This window comes from Rutidosis leptorrhynchoides, chromosome 2 (assembly GCF_046630445.1).
Source record: "Rutidosis leptorrhynchoides isolate AG116_Rl617_1_P2 chromosome 2, CSIRO_AGI_Rlap_v1, whole genome shotgun sequence".
NCBI classification, from domain to species: domain Eukaryota; kingdom Viridiplantae; phylum Streptophyta; class Magnoliopsida; order Asterales; family Asteraceae; genus Rutidosis; species Rutidosis leptorrhynchoides.
The window spans coordinates 209,792,874-209,817,006 of NC_092334.1; positions in this window are offsets into that span (position 1 = coordinate 209,792,874).

Here is a 24,133-nt window from a genome sequence, read left to right on the forward strand (position 1 = left end):
TAGATGTTTCAATTGTGGTGAAAGGGGTCACAGGTCTTGGGAGTGCCCGGAACCGTCCTCGAGAGGTAGTGGCATTGTGTGTTTCAATTTTCGTAGAGAAGTACATCGCAAGACGGAGTGTCCCAAGCTAGCGATGGCGGGCGTCGCGAGATGACGTTTAGCTACCTTTAATTATGGTGTTTATATGTTGTTCGTTTGTAATAACATGCGGTCTGTATGTAAGCCTTAGCTAAACTTTATTCTCCGTTGGAGATAATTTGTCGCTAGCAGTCGGCTTACGTTTGTGGTTTTAAGTTGCACTCCGTAGAGTGTGTGACTAATGTGTGGCGCCTTGACTCTAATGTGTGAGTCTTTTGTTGTTAGGCATTTGAGGGTATTAGGGTCGTTAAACTCGCTTAAGTGAGACACTTAGGATGTTAGTTGTGATAGTGTATTCAACTGTGTTATGTTATGAACTAAAGAGCCGGTAGTACCATAGCATGTGCTGACGAGTGTTATGATGTGAACCAAAGAGCCGGTAGCATCTTGGCATTTGTGTTGTGGCGTGAACCAAAGAGCCGTTAGCACCATATGTGTGAATCAAAGATCCGGTAGCACCATAGCGTGGGTATGGAGACCATATTTTGTGAGTGATAGGTGGGTGTGATCGATTTAGAGATTGCTTTGCGTCAAGTGCGGGCGACCACTTTAGGGGTTAGTACTACAAGGCGTATGTACACTTTCGGTCATTGTGTGAGTACCAATGGTCATTGTGCGAGTATCTTTCCCTTGTGTGTGCATGTTATTAGGTTAGTGTGTACCGGGTGTTATATCACCATGTGAGGGTATGTGACATGCGTTCGTCTTATTTTAGAGTGTTGTGTTTTGTTGCTCATTGTGAGTGAGGTGGTGAGTGACATCCTGGCGTAAGGATTCACTCTTTATTGGCCACTTGATGCAATGTGGTGAGTGACTCCGTAAGATCTCACTCTTCGTTGACCACAATTGCGGTTAGATGTGTGTGGCAGGTGTTGTTTACTCTTCGGCGGTCACTTTTGCATATGAGATATGTGGCGAGTATTGTTCACTCTTTTCCAACCACTTTTTTCGTGGTGGTGCCATTCGGGAAGCGCTTTTGTTGACCACGTACGTGTGCAAGTAGAGTCATGGTTGTTGACTATCTTTGATGTGTGAAGGTAACTTTGTTAATGGTTATAATGAAGTTGGAAGGATGTAAGTCTTGGTGATCCCAAGCATCTCGTTAATGATGAGTTGAAGGGTTAATAAGCTAGCTATGCGGCCTAGGTGGATTGTGACTAGAAGATTTCGCTAGGAAATTGTGGTCATTGAGCCTTGAGGTTCGTTGGATTCGTGTAACTTCGAGTCATCGGGTGACGTGTGACACCAAGAGTTGACCCGAAAGGGTCGAGTTCATGAATCTTGGTGGTAGTGGTGGGAGTTTCGTAAGGTGCCTCCTTATACCTGCTAGTAGAATGTTTGACCCCAATGGTGTGATTACTTTGTACTTGGGTACCGATGAGAAACCCGAAGATACAACTTTGATTGGTTGTGGTGTTTAACGGGCGATAATGATTTGACTGATTTTGAAAAGTCGAGGTTCTAGTACGTTATGGTAAGTCCGCGGAGGATTGGTGTGTATGACCAACGTTGAGACCGGTCATGTGTATTGAGGAATATTGAAATTCTGCAGGATGTTATCATCTTGGCGGCGATAGGTGGGGGTTAGAACCCTAAGTGTGGGAGTGTGTACCTGGAGGATACGGTGTTGCCTCGGTTTGGTAGGCTTGTTCGTACGAATTGCCGAAATTCGTCCTGTTTGGTGATCAATCTCGGGGCGTAAAGTGTTGATCGGACTGTCTCATGTAGAGACATGCGTGTGTTGAGCGTGTCTGAGGGTGAGTTCTCTAGTGTATTGAGAACTTGTACGTGCGGAAGTGACAAGACCATTCTTGATGGACGGTCAAGTAAAGGTTCACTTGGGAAAGTTGGACGAGTGGTGAGTTGAGAAAGATTGTGTATCGGTTGGAGCACTGAAGAGCGTGTGGGAAATTCCATCACCATGTACGTGGTGCAAATGGCCCAAATAGATTTTTTGGATGGTGATAATACTCTAAGTCATAAGTTAGAGTGTACCAAGGAAGTATGGAGGATTTGTTTTGTGGATGGAACGTTGCGTAATAAGGAAGCGAGACCGATAGGATGCAATGGCGGCATCGAAGGGTCCCGAGTTATGTGAGAACTCGAAGGGTCGAGGAAAGTGTATTTTTTTTTACTACTATGAGGTTTAGATCGCGAGGACGCTATCCAGTTTAAGTGGGGAGAGTTGTAACACTCCGTTTTCGTAACATGCTACTAGTGGCGGTAATTAAATCTTTGGTTATGTAATTAGGCTCGTATGATGTCAACTATGACCTGGAATGACTTGACACCGCTCGAAAAATGAAGAAGGGCTGAACCAGTTGGGTAGCGGTCGCGACCCCTTAGCTCGCGGGCGCGAGATGTAAACAGCAAATAAGATAGTCGCGAGGTGACTGCAGGCAGGGCTATTTTGACTCGTTGTTAAGCGATTTAATGAGGGTGTTTTGGTCTTTTCACTTGGGTGTCAGTTTAGAACCATCAAAACTGATCCAAGGCTCCTTCAAGCCTCATTTCTTATCCATAAAAACCATCTCACCTTATCTTAAAGAGAAAAAGGGATTTTTAGAGTGAGAGCTTGATTTGGGGAAGAAGTGGAGATCTCTTCATGTCACAACCCGAACTTTTCCGACCAGGTTGTTTAATCTAACTTTCATGACTTAGAATTTTCAACTTGACTAGTAGTTTTGATGAATTAAATCTTATTTTGTTTTTAGGGTTTGTCAAACTCTAAAGTTACAATTATGTCTTGTTTAATCAAGAATTGTCTTGCACCTTTGCACAATGTTTGGAAACCCTAGCTTATCAGTTATCACCATAAACCCTAGACTTGTAAACTATACCTTTATATATAATAACTAAATAAGTAAACTTATTAATTAAATACTTGGATTAAAAAATTATAACTAATTCACATGGACATTAGATCATAAGTTAAGACATTTCTACTCTCACACCTAGACTTGATCAACTTGTACTTAGTCATTACTTTCAAATAGCCAACCTTAACCTAAATTTATTAGAACCTAATACAAGCTTACTTTCTAAACCTTAACCATACAATTTAATACCTTAGATTATACATTAGGTAAACTACACAAGTGCATGTACATTTAAATACCAAAAATTGACAAAATATCTACCATTTCTCATAACCAAAACCGCCACCATGATCATCATCATCTATATCATCATCTTCTCATGCAAAATATCTAAGATATTTACTTCCATGCAAAACATTATGATTAACTTATGCATGAAACATTATTGAAGATCAAGTGAGTCATCTTCCTCCTTCCTCCTCCATTTGCCACCTCCACCACCACCTCATCATCACCATCAACACTTCCTCTCCAAGCAATTAGCCATGCAAATAAATATCTATCTTGTTAACTAGATATTAGACACCATTGCATCGACAATTAATGAAAGAAGCTAGTCATCCTCCTCCTTTATTCTCCCTTTGCCACATCCACCATCACCACCACTATATAATCCATCTATTGATCTTACTTCACTTCTTGATCACTTATTCACACACAAACACTTCCATTTCCAGATTTAGATCACCATATTTATCATCTTCTTGAAGCTATAAGATCAATTCTCTTCAAGGTATAACAACATACTTTAATTCTATTCATCTTGTCTAGCTATATTCAAGAGTATCCATGGTGTAATTGCTTGATCTAGAGTGTTTAATCACTCAGTAACCTTAAGTTTTCTACATGTCCAATGACTTAAAATGAAACTAAACTAAGAACTAAAGTGGTTAACTACATAAAACAATTTTATCTTTAAGCTGTCCAAATTTTCTACTTGAAGTTCATGACTTAAAAACAAAATTAGACTTTAGATCCGGGCTTTATAAATTTAATCATGTTCATATATATGTTCTCGACCCTCTGTAAAGTTTTCGTGATGTTTCTTAAAGAAAAAAGTATTTTTCATTTTTATTTGGTGACCCAAGGTTCAGATTTGAAGCAATCTGACCAAGAGTCCAAAATTCATGCATAAATCAAAATATAAGATAGATATTGAAATATAGGATTTTGATTTGAAAATTAGACATAATAAGAAAAACATAACAAGTTAAATCACCAAAAACCATTGAGGAATCATTGAGAAATAGTTCCGTCAAGTTGACATAAGATTTTGTTGTAATCAGATTTTGGTCTAAAACATCATCTCTAAAAATAGGTTAATGAAGTCATGGAGGTTATTATTTTTGCAAATGAGTACTTTTATATGACCTAAACCCTCTGTAAAAGTCTTGAGTCAAACAAATATATTTTGCTATTTTTAAACTTGCCTAGAAACTTATAGTGTAAATTTGAAATGTTTTGCACACTTTTAAAAGAGTGAACTTTTGACCAACTTTTATTTTGAGTATAGAGACTAACCTTACATGGTTGGAAACTATACTCACAGAGCTTTCCAGAGATTTGTAATATCATCATAAATGGATGTCTAGATTAATAGAAATACCTAGCCTAAAGTTATGGTAAAACTAGTCAAAACTGTCAGCACTTAAAACTATGGACTATGTAACCTTTGAAACCGAGAATCGAAATGGACATGTAAGATCATAATATTCAATAGGTCTCAAGCCCGGATCACCGTAAACTATCTAAACTGCACTTTCTGAGCTTCGCACCATGTTACATCGATTGTGAGTTCGTAGCACCCTTTTTCTTGTTTTATAAATGTTTTGGGGTGAGAATACATGCTTAATATTTTTAATACATTCTTTATGTATTACTATGCTTTATGATTGTATAAAGTTCATTACAAGTGAGTTCATAGTTCCCTTTTTTCCATTTTTTTAGGCTGATAATCATGCTTATTGTTTTATACATGCTTTATGTATTTCAAAAAATGCTTAATATTTTTTATACCTTCTTTATGTATTACTATACTTTATGGTTTTATAAAGTTCATTACAAGTGAGTTCGTAGCCCCCTTTTTCTCGTTTTATAATTATTTTGGGGTGACAATACATGCCTAATGCTTTACTATGCTTTATTTATAAAGTTTGTTTTATAACATATTCTTATTATTAAATAACACTTTATGCATTTCCAAGTTTGTTATATGTGAGTTTTATGCTAAAAAGCCCTTAACTCGGTAGTATTAATTACAGTGACTTGTAAGCGCGAATCACTAGAGCAGATCTGTTAGGTTTGACAACCTCACCCTACCTTAACTGTGGTGCTAGTTACTTCGACACAATACACTTGGCATAGTGTATCGTCCAATATAGGGTAAAGGAAAATCATGTACGATTTACATGTGGTGTTAAGCTTATTACCGAGTGCTTAGGAAACATATACACTTTGAAACTGTATGGAAACCGTGATAACTGTGAAATCATATAATCCGTGGAAGTGTTTACAAACTTGATACATTATGAACTACGATCTTATTTTCGTACTTGAAAGCTTGAAATCATATTACTTCTAAACTGTTTATGAAGTTGAGATCTTGTGATCTGTTTTACTATGAAACCATTTATGGACTCGAGAATTTAATATTTGTATTACTGTTTTAAACTATTTCAAACTGTTTGAAACTATGAAACTTTTGTAAATTTTATACTTTGTACAAAAACTATGAACTCACCAACCTTTGTGTAGACGCTTTAGCAAGTTTACTCTCAGGTACTTATTGCTTCCGCTAGAACTTTGCTGTTGCTTAGAGGTCAAGACCAAGCACTGGGACCAGAGTTAACATCCGCGTCAATGGCGATTTTGGCAGGATGTTACAGATGGTATCAGAGCTAATGGTTGTAGGGATCTAGGAATTACATTAGTGTGCCTGACTGAGTCGTTAGGACGCATTAGTGAGTCTAGACTACAACCCGACTGATAACTATTATACTTTTTGCATGACCATATAGGTGCACATATACATGTGTACTACATCTGTACTACACTTAATTTTGTTACTATCCGCTGCGATAACAATTACTCACTACTCATTAAAGACATTACCGATCGGCCTTGAACACATTGGCGTGAATTACAATTCATTTGTTTTTCGCGAGACACATACGTTTAGAAGATTTGCACCAACTCTTTTTGAGTAAATGCGAGATTTTATTCGAGATAACATTATACCTTGTTCACTTCCGTTCTCCATTATTATATTCTCTTAAACCATATGAAGTGATGTTGGAATAGTGGTATGAGTTAATGTAAGATAATGACACCTGATCAACGTGGTTATATTATGGTAAGTCATACTAAAGTTCTAATGGCTCGTAATGGTAATGATGTCTGATCAACCTTATTACCACCACGTACCATGTTACATGACTCTGTTATTTTCTTTGTGGCCATCTGAAAACACCGAAACCATAGATATCACGTAATCCAAGGACACGCCTTCCGTCATTGGCATATCATCTTTATGCTTTTGATAAATGGTCAGCTATCATTCAACTTCAAAAAATATATATAACTATACTATATCGATTCCGCCCGGTTTTTATATTTAACTATAAGATGCTCGATGTGGCTACATCAAGATGAAAACTTTGAAGCGACCCGTCCAAATCCACCTGGACGAAGTCATCAACATTTGGTCCCATCGCGGTGTGCTGACCTCTATATGCCATGAATGACTCCAAGTAATATCTTTAAATTGAGCAAATGCACATCGGAAGATTTATTTCGTACCTGAGAATAAACATGCTTAAAAGTGTCAACCAAAAGGTTGGTGAGTTCATAGGTTTATCGTAATCAATCATTTCCATAATTTAATAGACCACAAGATTTCTATTTTCATTTTTCATAAACCTCATCTCATATCAGGCATTTCGCACAAATTGCATAGAGATAAAAATCATTCATATGGTGAACACCTGGTAATCGACATTAACAAAACACGTCTAGAATATCCCCATCATTCCGGGACTCTCATCGGACATGATAAAATCGAAGTACTAAAGCATCCGTAACCCGGATGGGGTTTGTTAGGCCCAATAGATCTATCTTAAGGATTCGCGTCAATTAGGGTTTCTGTTCCCTAATTCTTAGATTACCAGACTAAAAGGGTGATATTCCATTTAATAATCCAGCCATAGAATGTAATTTTGAGTACTTGTTTCTATTTCGTCAAACATTTATAAAAGCAGCGCATGTATTCTCAGTCCCAAAAATATATATTGCAAAAGCATTGAAAAAGGGAGCAAATGAAACTCACAATACGATATTTTGTAGTAAAAATATGAATACGACTGAACTGAACAATGCAGGGTTGTCCTTGGATTCACAAACCTATATCAGTTTCATATATATTAACACATATCCTATTTAATCAACTAAGTTTACTTATATTTTATAATTTATTAAAATTAGTATCTTTAAATATAATTATACTTATAATAAATATTTGATATATAATTTAATTAAAGTTTTATCAATATAAATGGTAATATATTAGTTAAAAACATATTAGTATGTAATATTAGTTGACTTGTAATACATTTTTATATAGATAACATTTGTTTGTTAAAAAAATAATAATTATAATAATACTAAAAATAATAATAGTAATGATAAAAAAAAATGATAATACTTTTAATAATAATGATAATACTAATGATGTAACAACCCGACTTCGTTATTCCAAAAACGCGCTAATTTTTTTTTCTGACTCAGTACATCTGGACGGCGTCCAGGTTCTTGGACGGCGTCCAGTACTGAAGGCCTGGACGGTGTCCAGCCTTTTGGGACGGCGTCCCATTGCACTGTCAGGGACTGATCCCCGTGCTCACTTACGTGAGCGGAAATCCCGCTTCCCGACACTATTAAACGAAAACCTTTTTTACGACATATCAATATAAGTAAAACTAATAGATTTCCAACATCAAAACAAGTTTTACATCATCGGGCCCACAATCGCCCATTTTACAGATTTCGTTCAAAAATATAAGTTTCGACCATAAGAGTTTAATTTCCAAACGACACCTAGAGCATGGTGTTTGGGGTTAACCGACCCAAATCTTGGCCTAAATTCCAAAAGCTAACCCAAAAGCATCCCCTATCAAAATAAGCGGGAGACCACTAATCCAACTGAATACCTTTGCCCTTGTCCACGCCGGAGCCTAAAAGGTAAACAACGAGAGGGTAAGCTAACGCTTAGTGAATGCAATAATTATACACATACATATATAATATACCTACTTGCAATCACTTACTCACATATCGCATACATGCTAGCAACACAATTAGCTTATAATCTCAAATACAAAGCTATTAACCTCCAATACCTCAAGCTAGCACAACAATAGCATATATATATATATATATATATATATATATATAATCCAAATAAAATAATACGCTACACTACAACACTACAACCATGGTTAACCATTCGTACAAGGAATGATATTCAAATTTCCCATCGGTGTTCATAACAACCATTAGAGTACTTAACACGTCGTACACTAATCCCACGGGTAGCATCTTAACACGTTAATGCTTCACCCCGGGTGACGTCTTAACACATCGACACTTCACCCGTGATAGTTCTTGGAGTGGCATCTTAACACATCGATACTTCACTCCGAGTGGTGTCTTAGCACGTCGACACTTCACTCTTCATATTGCTTGGGATGGCATCATAACACGTCGATACTTCACCCCGGATGGCGTCTTAACACGTCGACACTTCATCCTTTACTTTCTTGGAATGGCATCTTAGCACATCGATACTTCACTCCGGGTGGCGTCTTAACACATCGACACTTCACCCTGGGTGGCGTCTTAACACATCGACAGTTCAGCCGTCATATTACTCTGAGTGGCGTCTTAGCACATTGACACTTCACTCGTCACGTGAACGTGGTGTCTTAGCACATCGACACTTCACATCTCACGCTACACAAATAAATACATTATATATCTACACATATAATTATTCCACTCACCTTAGAGCCTTTTGTGAAAGATAACCAAGCTTGCAACTTCAACGTAACGTACCTATTACATTTAGCACATAATCAATCACAACACAAGTTGGTCAACCAACTCATTCAACATTCTAGAGTCTTTTTGACCCAAGGTGCAATTCCGACCCATTTGCACACTTAACCCTAATAATGGGTCAACTTCACCAAAACCCTATCTCTATTCATTTATGGTCTTAATACCCATATAATTACAAGACAATTTAGGTCATCAAAGACCCGTTTTACCCATTTCGAGGTTTACACACCCATTTGGGTCATCACATACCAAAATAACACCCAATTACATAACATATAGGGGTGCTAGTTGTTAACTAACCAATTTAAGACTCATAAACTCATTTAGCATTTCAAAACCCTAGTTAGTCATCTTTGAGTCCTCATAACCCAAACTTACCCAAAAACCCTCAAATCATTAATAAATGGGTTTTATGTTCATCTATAACCCAAACCCTAACCCTTAAACGATTAAGACTAGGAAATCAAGGTTAAGACTTACCACTACAATAGAAATGTAGCTAGTGAGGAGATGAACAACCTTAATACTCGAGCTCTAACCCGAAACAACCTTCTTCCTCTTCGATTTGAGCTTTCTCACATAAGAATCACACTCTCTCTCTAGAATTTAAGTGGAAGAGGTGTGGTAGTTGAAAGTGAAGTGAATGAGGCTCCACCAACTGATCTTGTGGTCTTAGATTCGTTCAACAAGTGAAAAGACCAAAATACCCATTTAAATATCTAAAACAAGTCAGCTGGCCCGCCATACCATTTGGACGGCGTCCAAAAAGTCTGGACAGCGTCCAGCCCTTTCCACTGGGACGGCGTCCCATCCTTCTGGACGACGTCCAAAACAACTGAGGAAAACTTGTTCTTACAACTCTCCCCCACTTGAACCGGATTGCGTCCTCGTAATCCAAGCCGCATGACAAGAGGAAAGATACACCAACACAAACTCTTCGGCCTCCCAAGTGAACTCAGAACCTTTACTACGGCGCCATTGAACTTTATAAGTTCTCACTTCTTTATTTCTCAACCGCTTGACCTTCTCATCGAGTATAGTAATCGGCTCCTCAACATACTCTAACTTATTGTTTAACTCAATCTCGTCTAAAGGTACCCAAGATGAATCATCTGCAAGACACTTACGAAGATGGGAAACATGAAATGTATTATGGATCCCCGCAAGCTCTTCGGGTAATTCCAAATGATACGCGACTTCACCAACACGAGCTAAAATTTTAAATGGCCCAACAAACCGAGGAGCTAACTTTCCCCGTTTTCGAAAATGAATAATACCTTTCCATGGCGAAACCTTAAGCATCACCATATCACCTTCTTTGAATTCGATCATTTGCCTATATTTGTCGGCATACGAATTTTGTCTATCTTGCGCCTTTTTCAAATGAGCCCAAATCATATCAATCTTGCTATTCGTCTCTAAAACCAAATCGGTACTCCCGATTTCCCTTTGACCCACTTCGCCCCAACAAATCGGGGTTCGACACCTGATGTGTGCAGCGGTGTATACGAAATACTATTATTTTTATTAAGAAATACGATACAATTTACACAAGTATTATTTATTTATATAGATGGGATATACTTAAACCTTGCTACAACACTTATAGGCAGTGTACCTAATCATAGAGTAGTGTAGTTTTTAGTAAGTCCGGTTCGTTTCACAGGGAGCTAGCTGAGTTTAACGCTATATTTTTAACAACTATATTTATATAAAATATATATAATTATATATAGTAATATTATTATAAAAGGGGGTTTTTACTGTTTAATGACCGGTTTGACGATTTTATATTTTAAGCTTAAAGATAAATGACGATAATATAAATGACAGAATTTAAATTGCGATAAAGTAAATTGCAGTAATTGAAATGACAGTAAATAAAGGTACGATGAAATATGAAGTAAAAGTATTATGCTTATTTAAACTTCCTTAATTATGATGTTTGACGTTTTGATTTTAATTAATTGTTGTCGGGTTAATTGTCCTTTGTCCTGGTTTATTTGATACCTATATGGTTTTTGTCCATAATAGTCCATCGATCATAATTATAAAATGCTTGTCAAATTAAACGTATTCCCGAAGTCAAATATTCCAACTAATTAGGGATTCGAACTGTAACAAGGTTTTAATACTTTGTTTAATAATTACACCAGGTTATCGACTACGCATAATTCAAGGTTTAATACTTTGTTAACAATTACAACAATTATCCTTGTATGTAATCCACCCCTGTTTTATTGAGATATGAATATTAATTTACACACTTGATCAAAATGAATAATCAATTACCCAACCCGAATAATTAATTAAATGATCGTAAAAGATGTCGTATAAACGTCACTAAATAGAACATACATAATCATTTTAATAATTATTAGATTAACTAATTTGAAGATAGGTTCGACATATTCCAATGAGTTGTCGCTCAATTAGACAATACCCCCTATCTATTAATAGTCAATAGTCCAATGTCCACAAGTGTCGGTCTTTTGTCCAAACCTTAATTATGGTACAAAATTCAATAACCCAATCTTAATTTTTAGTCTAACATCACGATTACTTTGGCTCAAATAAGCATAATAATAACTTAGTTACGCGACATTAATTTAAAAAGGAAGAACGTAGCTTATAGTGGTGATTAATTGCGTAGCGTTACACGGATAAAGTTCCGACTTAAAACCCGTAAAACATTCCTTACAATAACCCAATTATTATTAAACTTAATTTAAAATTGAAATTATATATATATATATATATATATATATATATATATATATATATATATATATATATATTGAGATAGAGAGTAGATAGAAAAAGATGTATTAAAACTCGCAGAAAACTGGCGAATTTATAGGATGTGGCCTGCTACAGTAACTCATGCGATCGCATGAGATTTTAGTGCAAATCTCATGCACTCGCATGGGCTCATGCACTCGCATGAGTTTTATGCCTATTTCCCATGCGATCGCATGGCCGTCAGATCCATCTCACATATTTTTTGTTTGCTAGTTTGTCGACGTTATTTAATATAAAATATAATATATAAATAATTTATATAATTATTTAAATATTATATTATATTCTTGTGCATAGTTGACTTGTAATTTTAGCTCCGTTGCGTTGCGCGTTGATAGTTGGCTCAGGTCCCAGTTCCGGTTTTTCGAACGTCCTTTCGTATAATTTAATATCTTGTACTTTACGTTTTGCGGCTCGTACTCTTGTAATTTTGAGACGTTTCTCATCAATAAATTGAACCACTTGAATTATATCTTATACATTTGAGCTTTTTGGTCATTTGCGTCTTCAAATCGTTGTTTTCTTCTTTTGTCTTCGCAATTATTTATTTAAACGAATATTACATAAAAATAGAACAAATGCAACTAAAAGCTTCACATATTGGAAGGATATTGATACTAAATATATGTTCCTTTTTAGCATTATCAAATATCCCCACACTTGAATGTTGCTTGTCCTCAAGTAATACAGAATTTGAAATTAAATCACACTTCACTCGAATCACTTTTTTATTTTCACACTTTATACATCAGTGATTTTGATACGGCGGTATGAACAATGATAGTAACGATGTGATTTACAATCCCACATGACTATGAAAATTTAGATCCTTTAAGGAAATTGAATCTTTATGAAAACATTTGATCTTTTGAAAATTCATTCTAGATTTTACCCTAGATAAGTTTTCCGGAATAACCCTTCACCGGTGTTTGCAAATTGTTTTTGTGGGTTTGGTGGGTTTCAGATTTGAAAATTTTAGCTCAAAACTTATGGTTTTGTGTCACCCACTTGCTAACCTTGTATTGGGAAAGCAACACGTCCAGTATACTTGCTCCGTATATTACCTTTCGGTAAACTACCGTCCGGTTGTAAAGGAAAGCGTTGAACAAGCAACTGTTAAGGCAATGTCCCGTGACATGCAGATAATTATGGTCAAAAACGTGTCGGATACAATTACTATTATTTGTAGGAGCAGTAGTAAAGATCACCCTATAGTTTTTTCGGTCTGGCACAAGGTCCTGTCTTCGACCCTGCTATGCAACCACCGTTCTTACGGTTGACACCCGATTTGGTTCAGGTGACCTAATGAATTCCAGGTGAATTCATAGGATTTTACGTTCAATGGTAATGAACGCATTGAAAATAGGTTTTCAGAAAGAAAAAAAAATCGGTTTTAATTTGATCAAAATATTTTCTCGTTCAAGCTCGAGTTTAGATATCATCGAATTCCATGAGTTTGTAATTCTCAATCTTTAAAGTCAATCTCAAGGATTGAGTAATATTAGGCTTAAAAGCTGATTTTTAATCTTTTAAGGAGATTATACTTTCTGGGGGTCTGATTCATTAGTCTTATCAAGCTAATTTGCACGGCGCCCTCCCCATTTTACGAGACAGATCCTCTCATGGTTAGGATAAGTCTGACCACTTGTGACCCTGTTTGATGTTGAGGTTCGTGGATTTCCTGCTGATTTTAGAGATGACTTTTCTAGATTTTTCATCAACCTACAGCTGGTATGGAAGACAACTTCCTGACCTAAATCAAGAAGTGCGTGTCTTTTTCTGAAGACTTTACTTCATTTTAATGATGGAATTGATTCATCGTGTAGATCCATCTTTTCTTTCAAATGTATTACAGTAAATCGGGTAAAACTGATTAGTTTAGTCCAAAGCAAAAGTACCTGCAATAATCTGTACCAAATATGTGATATGTGTTTTAAAGAAATTGGTAAATTCTTCCCACACTTAGCTTTTATTTATTTTTATTTTTTTGCCTTTTTATTCTCCTCTATTCCATTTTAAATGAATTCAAGCGTTTTGGGTTGTTTCTCCATTTATGTTCTCTCTGAGGTAAAAATAATTTCGGCATTAACACCTAGTTTTATCGTTCATAAATATGTATAAACATGATTTTAAATTCATTTAGTTGAAATTTTTTCAAATTTTCACAAAATTTGGCAATTAAACTAAGTGTAAACCCGAGAGAATTTATAACCCTTCCCCACACTTGAGATCATGCAATGCCCTCATTTGCATGAAATCAGACTATAATTATAAATTCATGAGGGTGATTAGTGTAGAAAAGTGATTAAAATTACCGAGTTTGCAAACATATTATTTTAAATCACATTTGATATTTTGCGTCTTGTCGTCAAAATTAGTAGCTTTTGCTGAACTTAATCTTTAAAAGTGCGATGTTTTACCTTGTTTTGTACATATCATAAAATACAAACATATATTCTTTATAAAAAATTTAAATGAATAATTTTTTAAAATTTTGTTTCCTTTTACTTTAGGTAGTTTCGGTATGTGCCTCAAGAATCTGCCTAACGAGGTTTGATCTAACTGTCATATTCAAGGCCCTAACCCTGCGAGGTTCAGTCCTTTCTTTACGACTCAATGCATCAGCCACAACATTGGCCTTACCCGGGTGATACAAAAGGTCACAATTATAATCATTCAACGTCTCAATCCATCTTCGTTGTCTCATGTTCAACTGTTTCTGATCGAGGATATGTTGAAGACTCTTGTGATCGGTGTACACAGTACTCTTAACACCATAAAGATAGTGTCTCCAAATTTTAAGCGCAAAAACAACAGCCCCCAACTCTAAATCATGAGTTGTATAGTTCTGTTCATGAATCTTCAACTGTCGTGACGCATACGCAATAACCTTCTTTCGTTGCATCAAAACGCAACCATAGCCTTGTCGCGATGCATCACAATAAACAACAAAATCGTCATTACCCTCCGGTAGTGACAAAATCGGAGCGGTAGTCAACTTCTTCTTCAAAATCTGAAAAACATCCTCTTGTTCATCCTTCCACACATACTTCTTCCCCTTATGCGTTAAAGCAGTCAGAGGTTTCGCAATACAAGAGAAATCCTGAATGAACCTTCAATAGTAACCTGCCAACCCTAAGAACTGACGAATTTGAGTAGGAGTTTTCGAGGTTTCCCACTTTTCAATCGCCTCAATTTTAGCAGAATCAACTTGTATTCCCTGTTTACTAACAATATGACCAAGGAACTGAACTTATCTTAACCAAAAAGCACACTTAGAGAACTTAGCGCACAACTCTTCTTTCTTTAACAAATCAAGCACTAACCTCAAGTGTTCTTCGTGCTCTTCATCACTCTTAGAATAGATAAGGATGTCGTCGGTGAAAACAATAACAAACTTGTCCAGATAGGGTCTACACACACGGTTCATGAGGTCCATGAACACAGCAGGTGCATTTGTCAATCCGAACGGCATAACAAGAAATTCAAAGTGACCGTAACGGGTGCGAAAAGCAGTTTTTGAAACATCAGATTCTTTAACACGCAACTGATGATAGCCAGAACGAAGATCAATTTTTGAATAAACAGAAGAACCCTGAAGCTGATCGAACAGATCATCAATTCTCGGTAGAGGATAACGATTTTTAACAGTGAGCTTATTCAGTTCTCGATAATCAATGCATAAACGGAAAGAACCATCCTTCTTCTTAACAAACAGAACGGGAGCTCCCCAAGGGGACGAACTAGGATAAATAAAACCTTTGTCTAACAACTCACGGAGTTGACTCGATAATTCTTGAAGTTCAGAAGGCGCAAGACGATAAGGAGCACGTGCTACAGGAGCAGCGCCGGGAACAAGATCAATTTGAAATTCTACCTCGTGTTGCGGCGGAAGGCCAGGTAAGTCATCGGGAAACACCTCGGGAAAATCCCTAACAATGTGAATGTCATCAACGTTCTTCACTTCCTTACTAGGATCAACAACATGAGCAAGAATAGCATGACAGCCTTTGCGGAGATGTTTACGAACTTTCATACAGCTAATAAGACTTAACTGTGTGCATTTCTTATCTCCAAAGACCATCAGTGGCTCTCCAATCACATCAGTAATACGAATAGCCTTATCATAACACACGATCTCAGCACGGTTCGCAGATAACCAATCCATACCAATAACAATATCAAAACTACCAAGTTCAATCAGTATCAAGTCTATCTCAAAATCCATACCACCCAGATTAATGTTACATTTACGATGTACAGTCTTAGCAGTAAGTTCTTTACCATTAGCTACTTCAACAACATAAGTATTGTCTAAGGGAGTTAACGGCGTTTTGATTCTCGAACTTAATTTACTCGACACGAAACTTAAATCAGCCCCTGAACCAAATATTACATAAAATGATAAATCGTTGACTGAGAACGTACCAGTAACAAACTTAGGATCTTCCTCCACATCCTTAGCACTAATGTTGAACGCTCGACCGCGTGCAGTTTCAGCAGTCTTCTTGTTGGGACAAGCATCTCGAAAATGCCCCGGCTTCCCACACTCATAACAAACCCTTTGATTACCTCCATTATTCAATTTCCCATTACCATTACCGTTACCACCTCTATTACCAACATTATTATTATTACCACCAGCCGCGGGAGTAGCAGAACCCGGCAAAAGCACTGTACAATCTTTAGCAATTTGCCCTTGCTTGGAGCACCTCTTACAAGTAACTGTGCAGTAACCATCATGAGCTTTATAACAACGAGGACACACACGCTGATTTCTGTTGTTAGCACCTGAAGTATCCTGTTTCTTCTGCTGATTTTGGTTTTGATTGCGGTTGTTATCCCACTTTCGTTTCCCATTATTAGCTTTCTTCACAACCTCCTCACTAGTTTCAGCAAATGTAGTCTTGCTTCTTCTCAACACCTTGTCATTAAGTTTGTGGGCCATAGACATAGCCGCCTCAATAGTCTGGGGTTCACTAGACTCAACCCCGTGTTCAACCTTCTCGGACAAACCATCAATGTAAGCCTCAATTTTGCGGTCCTCATCCGCATAAACCCTAGGACACAGCAAAGTTAACTCGAAAAACCTTCGTTCATAGGCATCTAACTCGGTGCCATGCATTTTCAAATTCTTGAGCTCAACCTCTAGCTTCTTAAGCTCACCCCGAGGTCTATAGCGGGTGATCAATCTTTCCTTAAAATCATTCCAGGCCAAACCGTAAGCTACATCGCTTCCCAAACTACTAACCAGATTGTTCCACCATGTCAAGGCACTATCCTTGAGAGTGCAACTAGCGAAACTAACTTTGTCCTCTTCACGGACCCGACTGACCCTGAAAATAGATTCGATCTTCTCAAACCAACGAGTAAGCCCTATTGGTCCTTCCGTACCACTGAATTCTTGGGGTCGACCAGCCATAAAAGTCTTGTGGGAGCATCCCACCTGGTTGTTGTTCACATTGGTGTTAACATTAGCATTTGCTGCCATAGCAGCAGCAATTCCTTCATTGATCAGGCGTTGCATACGCGCTTCAGTGGACTCTCTTGGAGGCATGATCATCAAAATAGAATAACACATCCGTTAGTACCAAGAATAATACTATTGTCATAAAGGAATAGATCAAAACACGAAAAGATTAACCATCATAAATAATAGTTAACAAACACTATGAGTAATAACATGACAGTTATGATTGTTATAGAAATAACCATCACATGCATACATATTTTATGATAACATCATACAACATACATAGCACCTAACATACATGAACATATATTACGCATAATATAACATACCAAGAGCCACAACATCAGAAATAAAACATGATAATGATAATAGATGTCATAAAAATAACCATCCATACATAATGAAAAATATGCCATCTTAATAAAATCCTCGGCAAAACGCCGTACATAACCCAAAATGTATGTATAAAAAGGACATTAAGTCTGATGAAATAGATAATCAATATGAATAATCACATCACATTCGCTTAGAGCGGGTGTGATAAGCTGGTCCAGCATGAGTCTCATCAGGATCCTCATACTTACGCAACTTCCCTTTCACAACATCCAACTCTTCCTTCAACCCACGAACAGTGCTCTCGAGAGCCTCGAACTTAGCATTAACATCTCGATCAAGCTTACGGTTCACATCCTCAACCGGATGCTTGAAAGTGATAAAGTTACCCATGTCGGCACGGATCTCGTCCATAACTTCATTATGTGGCAAAGTGCGCAAACAATCACTAAGGGCGTTAATACGTGTCACCTCATTATAAGCCCGGTTCATATGAGTAATGGTAGAAAAATAGTAATGAACAGGATCATCGATCTCTGGTTAATTAGCACGACATCTAGCAGGAGACGGTGGAGCACGAGCAGCAACAGAGTTATCGCTCGAAGTCGACATCTGCAAACAGCAAAACCGCAAACCACATACCAAAAAGATATGAAAGCTAATAATATAACTTATACGAAATGAAATGCATAATAATGCTATAGCAAAAAGGTCGGGCTGTAGACAGGACTCTAATACACCCTAATAACCACGGGTTGACCACATTAAGACCGCCTAGTTCCCTACAACCAACGCTCTGATACCAAATGTGACGACCCCGTCAAAACACTTAACGGATCCGTCAGTTGGTCCCACAGCTTGATCGGACTTAAATGAATTAAATAAACAAAGTTGCATTCTTTTATTTCAAATGTTTCCCAAAAAGGAAACAAACCAAAATATGTAGTTTCAAAACAACCAACCATAGTAATAAACCAAAAGTTGACACAAAACCTTGCCAACAAACCCACAAGTTTAAATTATCCATAAAATAGAATGCAAGCTTAAGTTTCATAAATTGTTTCATAAAATCTGCCCAAATGCATGCAGACTCCTCTAAACACAGCGGAAGCATCACAAAACTCGAGTACCTGTGAAAACATGCAAGTAAACTGTCGACACAAAGGTTGAGTGAATTATAGGTTTAAATAATAAGTAAACTTTAGACCACAAGATTTAAAAATGTTAGAAAACATTAAACATTATTCCATTATCAATGAGCCACCTGGTAACCACTTAACCCTTTATTTACCCTTGCCAAACACAATAAAAATATACACTTGGACAGTGTATCTACAACAAATTACGAAGTACTAAACATTCCGATTATAAATTGCTAGCGCGACTAGCTCGAAACGGGGTTGTCAAACCCGATAGATCTATCCGTAGGATTCGCGTTCACCGGTAGAAACCAATGATTACAGTTACCAGACTAGAGAATATTTTTGTCCAACTCACAATGAATAATTAAATTTAACTGTTACTTGTGTCTAAACGTAAATAAAAATGCATGTAATCACATCCCAAAAATATACTTTGAAAAGTATGTAAAAACGGGATTATAACTCACCTTAAAAGCAACTGAAGAAACCACACAAACAAGCGAACAGCAAATAGAGTAAAGTGATCAGGAATGATCACAACGCCGACCTATAAATAAAGCAGGTCGATATAAATAACTAACGTAGGTCAAGTCTTAGTATGATAGCTATTGTACATGTTGCAAGTAGACATAGAACAATACTCGGCAAGCATCGGTTTGACTGGAACAGCGTACGGACACATACTTTCTATTTATAGAAAGTTTCTATTTTTAGCAGGTTTTCATTTTTGGAAAGTTTCTATTTTTGGAAAGTTTCTATTTTGGAAAGTTTCTATTTTTGGAAAGTTTCCAAATTTAGAAAGTTCTATTTTTAGAAAGTTTTTAAGTTAGGAAAGTTTCCTTATTTAGAAAGTCAACAAAAGTCAACTGAAAGTCAAAGTCAACCGAAAGTCAACTCAAAAGTCAACCTTGGTCAAACATAGTCAACATTAATTTGAAAAGTGTAAATTATAATAATAACATAAGTTATAATGTTTATTAAAGTTAAAAGTGTATAATTAAGTCATAACATAAGTTTAATTAAATAAAATGAATTATTAAAGTTAATATAAGTTGAAGTGATATAATTAATATATCATAAGTATTTAATAAATTAATTAAATATTAATCATAATATAAGTATTATTAATTAATAATAAATTTTATATCATATCATAAGTATTATTAATTACTAATGAATTATTAACCATATCATAAGTTTCTAATTATAATTATTAAATCATAAGTATTTAATAATTAAATCATAATTAAATAATTAAGTCTTATAATAATTAAATAATTATTTAATCTTTATTATAAGTCTTATAATAATATTCTCATAAAATAAATTTAATACTTATCATAATTATTTTCCAATAATAATAAAAGTATTATTAATCGTAAGTTAAATTAAAATGTTAATTAAATCATAAATATTAATTAAATGATATAATAAATATTTATATCATAAGTCTTAAATAATAATAATTACTTCTTTTATCATAAGTAATCAATTAATAATGAAATTCATTATTTTTATCATAAGTTGTAGAATTAATCATAGTTTTAATTCAAAAGTTCATCGGGTCGTATCCTGAGCCCCGGGTGTCGATTTCTGGCGAGCCTTATATGCATCTCCGCCTATTCAAACCACCCGACACAATGGTGCACTCAAGAACACACCAAGAACAGTCCACAAGTCATGGTAATCAGCCATGACACTACTTGGACCTTCAATTTACTCAAAACCGTGTTTTAGTCATACCGGGTGAACCGTGGCTCGGATTTAGGTGACCCGAACATGAAAGTTCGTTCCACCATCAGTCCTAACACACTAACACACCCTAAAGACTCCAAGGAATGTCACAAAGTCGGACCAAAACTGGTTCATGTCAATATCACAATTCAATTTTAACAAAATAGTAATTTGATCATAACTAGGGCTCCGGGAATCGAAACGACATGAATCCGGAGTCTAAAATTAATGTCTTGATGAGAGGAACTCATATAGATAGTTTATTTTAACTTTTATATCAGTCACAAACTCAGAATACACGAATTAGCTGCTGTCCAGAATTTTACAAACCGAAAACATGTGATTTTGAGTACATCTATGCATACAAACACCATTACAATAATCCACAAACATCATACTACTAAATAATCATCAAAATACAGAAAATAAATGAAAAATTGAAAGTTCTAGGGTTAGTATTTATACCCTAATCGAGAAACGATTAATGTTATCGCGTAGAGAACGGAACGAGGAACGCGTTTATACTAATTACTCCTTGATCCAAGCTATAATTTTAGATGATGATGATGATGATGAAGGTTGGTGGTGGTGTCGCCCAAAAAAAGAAGAAGAGAGGAGGAGAGCACAAAATTAGGTTTAGATGGAAAATATGGAATGAAAAATAAATGAGAGAAAAATTGAAAACAAAAGGGGATATCCCCTCCCCATCCATTCGGCCGATTCTAGGGGTGGGGTGGGTCCCACTTGGCCCATCTTACTTAAATGTTATTTCCTGATGGCCCGAAAGCCCGAACGAGTCCCGAAACGCGAAAACGCACTTACGCGATTAAAAATTCGGAAAGATAACAAACGCGCGACGAAAAATAAATATAAATACACTATATAATAATATGATCTTAAAATATCATATTTAAAATATTTAGGATTTAAATGTCCCAAAAACTCGACCGTTGGTTTGAAAACCAAAAAGATTCGCCAGATGGAAATCCGCGAGACGTAGAAACGTATAAGTTTAAAATATGAATAAAATATTCACATAACACATAATAATTAATATATATATTATTACAAAAATAATAATATAGGTCATAGAAATGACGTGGCACACTAACAGTTAGCGGCCGTTAAATAATTAACTGAAAAAGATAACGGAAAAAGTAGGGTCGTGACAGGATCCCTATATTCCTTGGGGATTTCTTCATTCTTTGAGTCAAAAAGGGAAGGATAATCAGCAGGAAAGAAAAAATCTTTCTTCATAAAAATAAACTTGTTCTTCCACCCCCGAATCTCAGAACATTGAGAAGAGAAACAGATATGGGTATCAGAGATTCTACCACCCTTCTTTCAACGCTTACCAACGGTTAACCAATTACCAGCATCACAAAGATTGAAAAAACAACGAAATAAATCAACCGACGGTTGATCACCATAACCCCTGCACATAACCTCGAAGGCCATGACCTTCTTAGTTGCTAAAGGGTGGAAGATGGAAAGATGCACTTTAAAGTGATTTAAAACATCAAGATAGAAGCGAGAAACAGGGATTCTAACATTGCATTCAGTAAAAATTTGGTAATAAACACCAACATAACCGTTTGGGGGTTGGAGAATTGTTTTACCAGATTTTGGTGAAATAATATCACCATCAGACAAACCTAGGGTTTCTATCAGTTGAGTACATTGATTAAAAGTAACAGATGAAAAGGTAGATCGAAGGCCTTGCTTCGCCATTCAACAAAAATCAAGAAAAGAAAAAGATGAAAGAAGAAGGATGTATACCTGAAGTCGAAAGAACAAGAAGAGTTTTCACCGGTAGAAGAATGGAGAAACAAAGTTTGAAATAAAAGAAAATGAAAGCTTAAATCAACGCAATTAAACCCTGTAGCGTAACCGTCCAATCAACCTGCAAAATCGTCAGCGTTAAAAAGAAAAAGACCAAACTGCCCCGAAATAAAGAGAGACGGACCAAAAGATTCGCTAGGGGTAAATGAGTAATTCCGCTAAGGACATAAATTATAGCGGCTAAAGAGATGTCTAATCAAATAGATTAACATTTAAACAAAACATATTGCATTTCTCGAAAATGGAAGAATAAACAAAAATACAAATCCTATTAAAGTATGATCATAATCATATGACAAAAAAGGATTATACACATAAAGGGTTACACAATATATCCTAACAAGACTTCTACATTACCCAAAGGAGGTTATACGTTAAGCAAGGATACAAAGCAATCCGGTATAAGGTCAAAGGAATCAGGCAAAAAATGTAAGGTGAAAATAAGTATATTACTGAAGGAGATTTCGATAAACATAAAAGAGCCAATGGAGTTTAATTTCACGAAGCAAATTAAGCAATATACTCCGTAAATTTAAATTGGGGGCTTGATAGTGTACCCAATATCTTGAATTAATTCCATAAGGCATAAAACAATTGTCCGAAGGCAATAGATAACGAAGACATCCTAGGTACCAGTACCAAAGGACTACCACTGTAGCGACCCGACTAAATCGTCATTGACGGCACCGTCTACTTAGGTCCCGTTACGTGGTCATAAGTCTTTAAAACAACGTTTGACCAAAAGACATGTCGCATTCATTTCAAATGTAAAGATTGTTCAAAGTTTACAAGAATAGTTCCACCACAAGTTACGTTACAAAGTTATAAGTACAAATGAAACTTATGCGACACAATTTAAAAGTAGCCAAAAGACGCTCCATGTATGCATATATACTCGACATCCAATGCAAGTATCAAAATAATGAGCGGAAGCATGTATCATGTATCGTTCAAGGACCTGAGAAAAACATAGAAATCTGTCAACGAAAACGTTGGTGAAATCATAGGTTTAAGTATGTAAGTACAAATGAACCACAAGATTTATAACATTTCAATAATAGTTAACCATTCCAAAAATTTGTTATCACGGGCACACAATTATCAATGCTTAACATTCCTTCCATAGAACCCCATCACCTTAGTGCTAGAACATACACTGTTTTTCGAAAATATATTTCATTCGTAAACGGTAGCGAACCGTTTGAATGAGGGTTTGTCAAACCCATATGGCCATATAACATAAGTTCTCGCTTACACCCGGCAAGTGTAACTAATGATAATCGAATTGAGGATTTTTGTTCTAAACTCGTATGTAGAATGTTTGTTTTCCTGTACTTGTGTTCACTTAGTTAAAAAGGAACGTTTATGTTTTCTCATCCCAAATATAAGTTTCAAAAGTGTAAACGTGGGACTATGATCTCACCTTGAGTGCACGAGTAGTAAAGTACTTCAACAAGTAAACGTGTGCAAAGAACAATGCTAGTCTTGACCTAAACAATAGGTTGTATCAATAACGGTAAACACGATATGTCAAAGATGTTCAATTAGTCCTATGGCTCGTTACGACTCGAATACTACAACATGTGTGTCAAATTGTCATGTTTCATGCAAGATACGAGTATAAAAGCATGTTAGAACGATTTGCACAAACATTTGGTTAAGTTTGATTAAAAGTC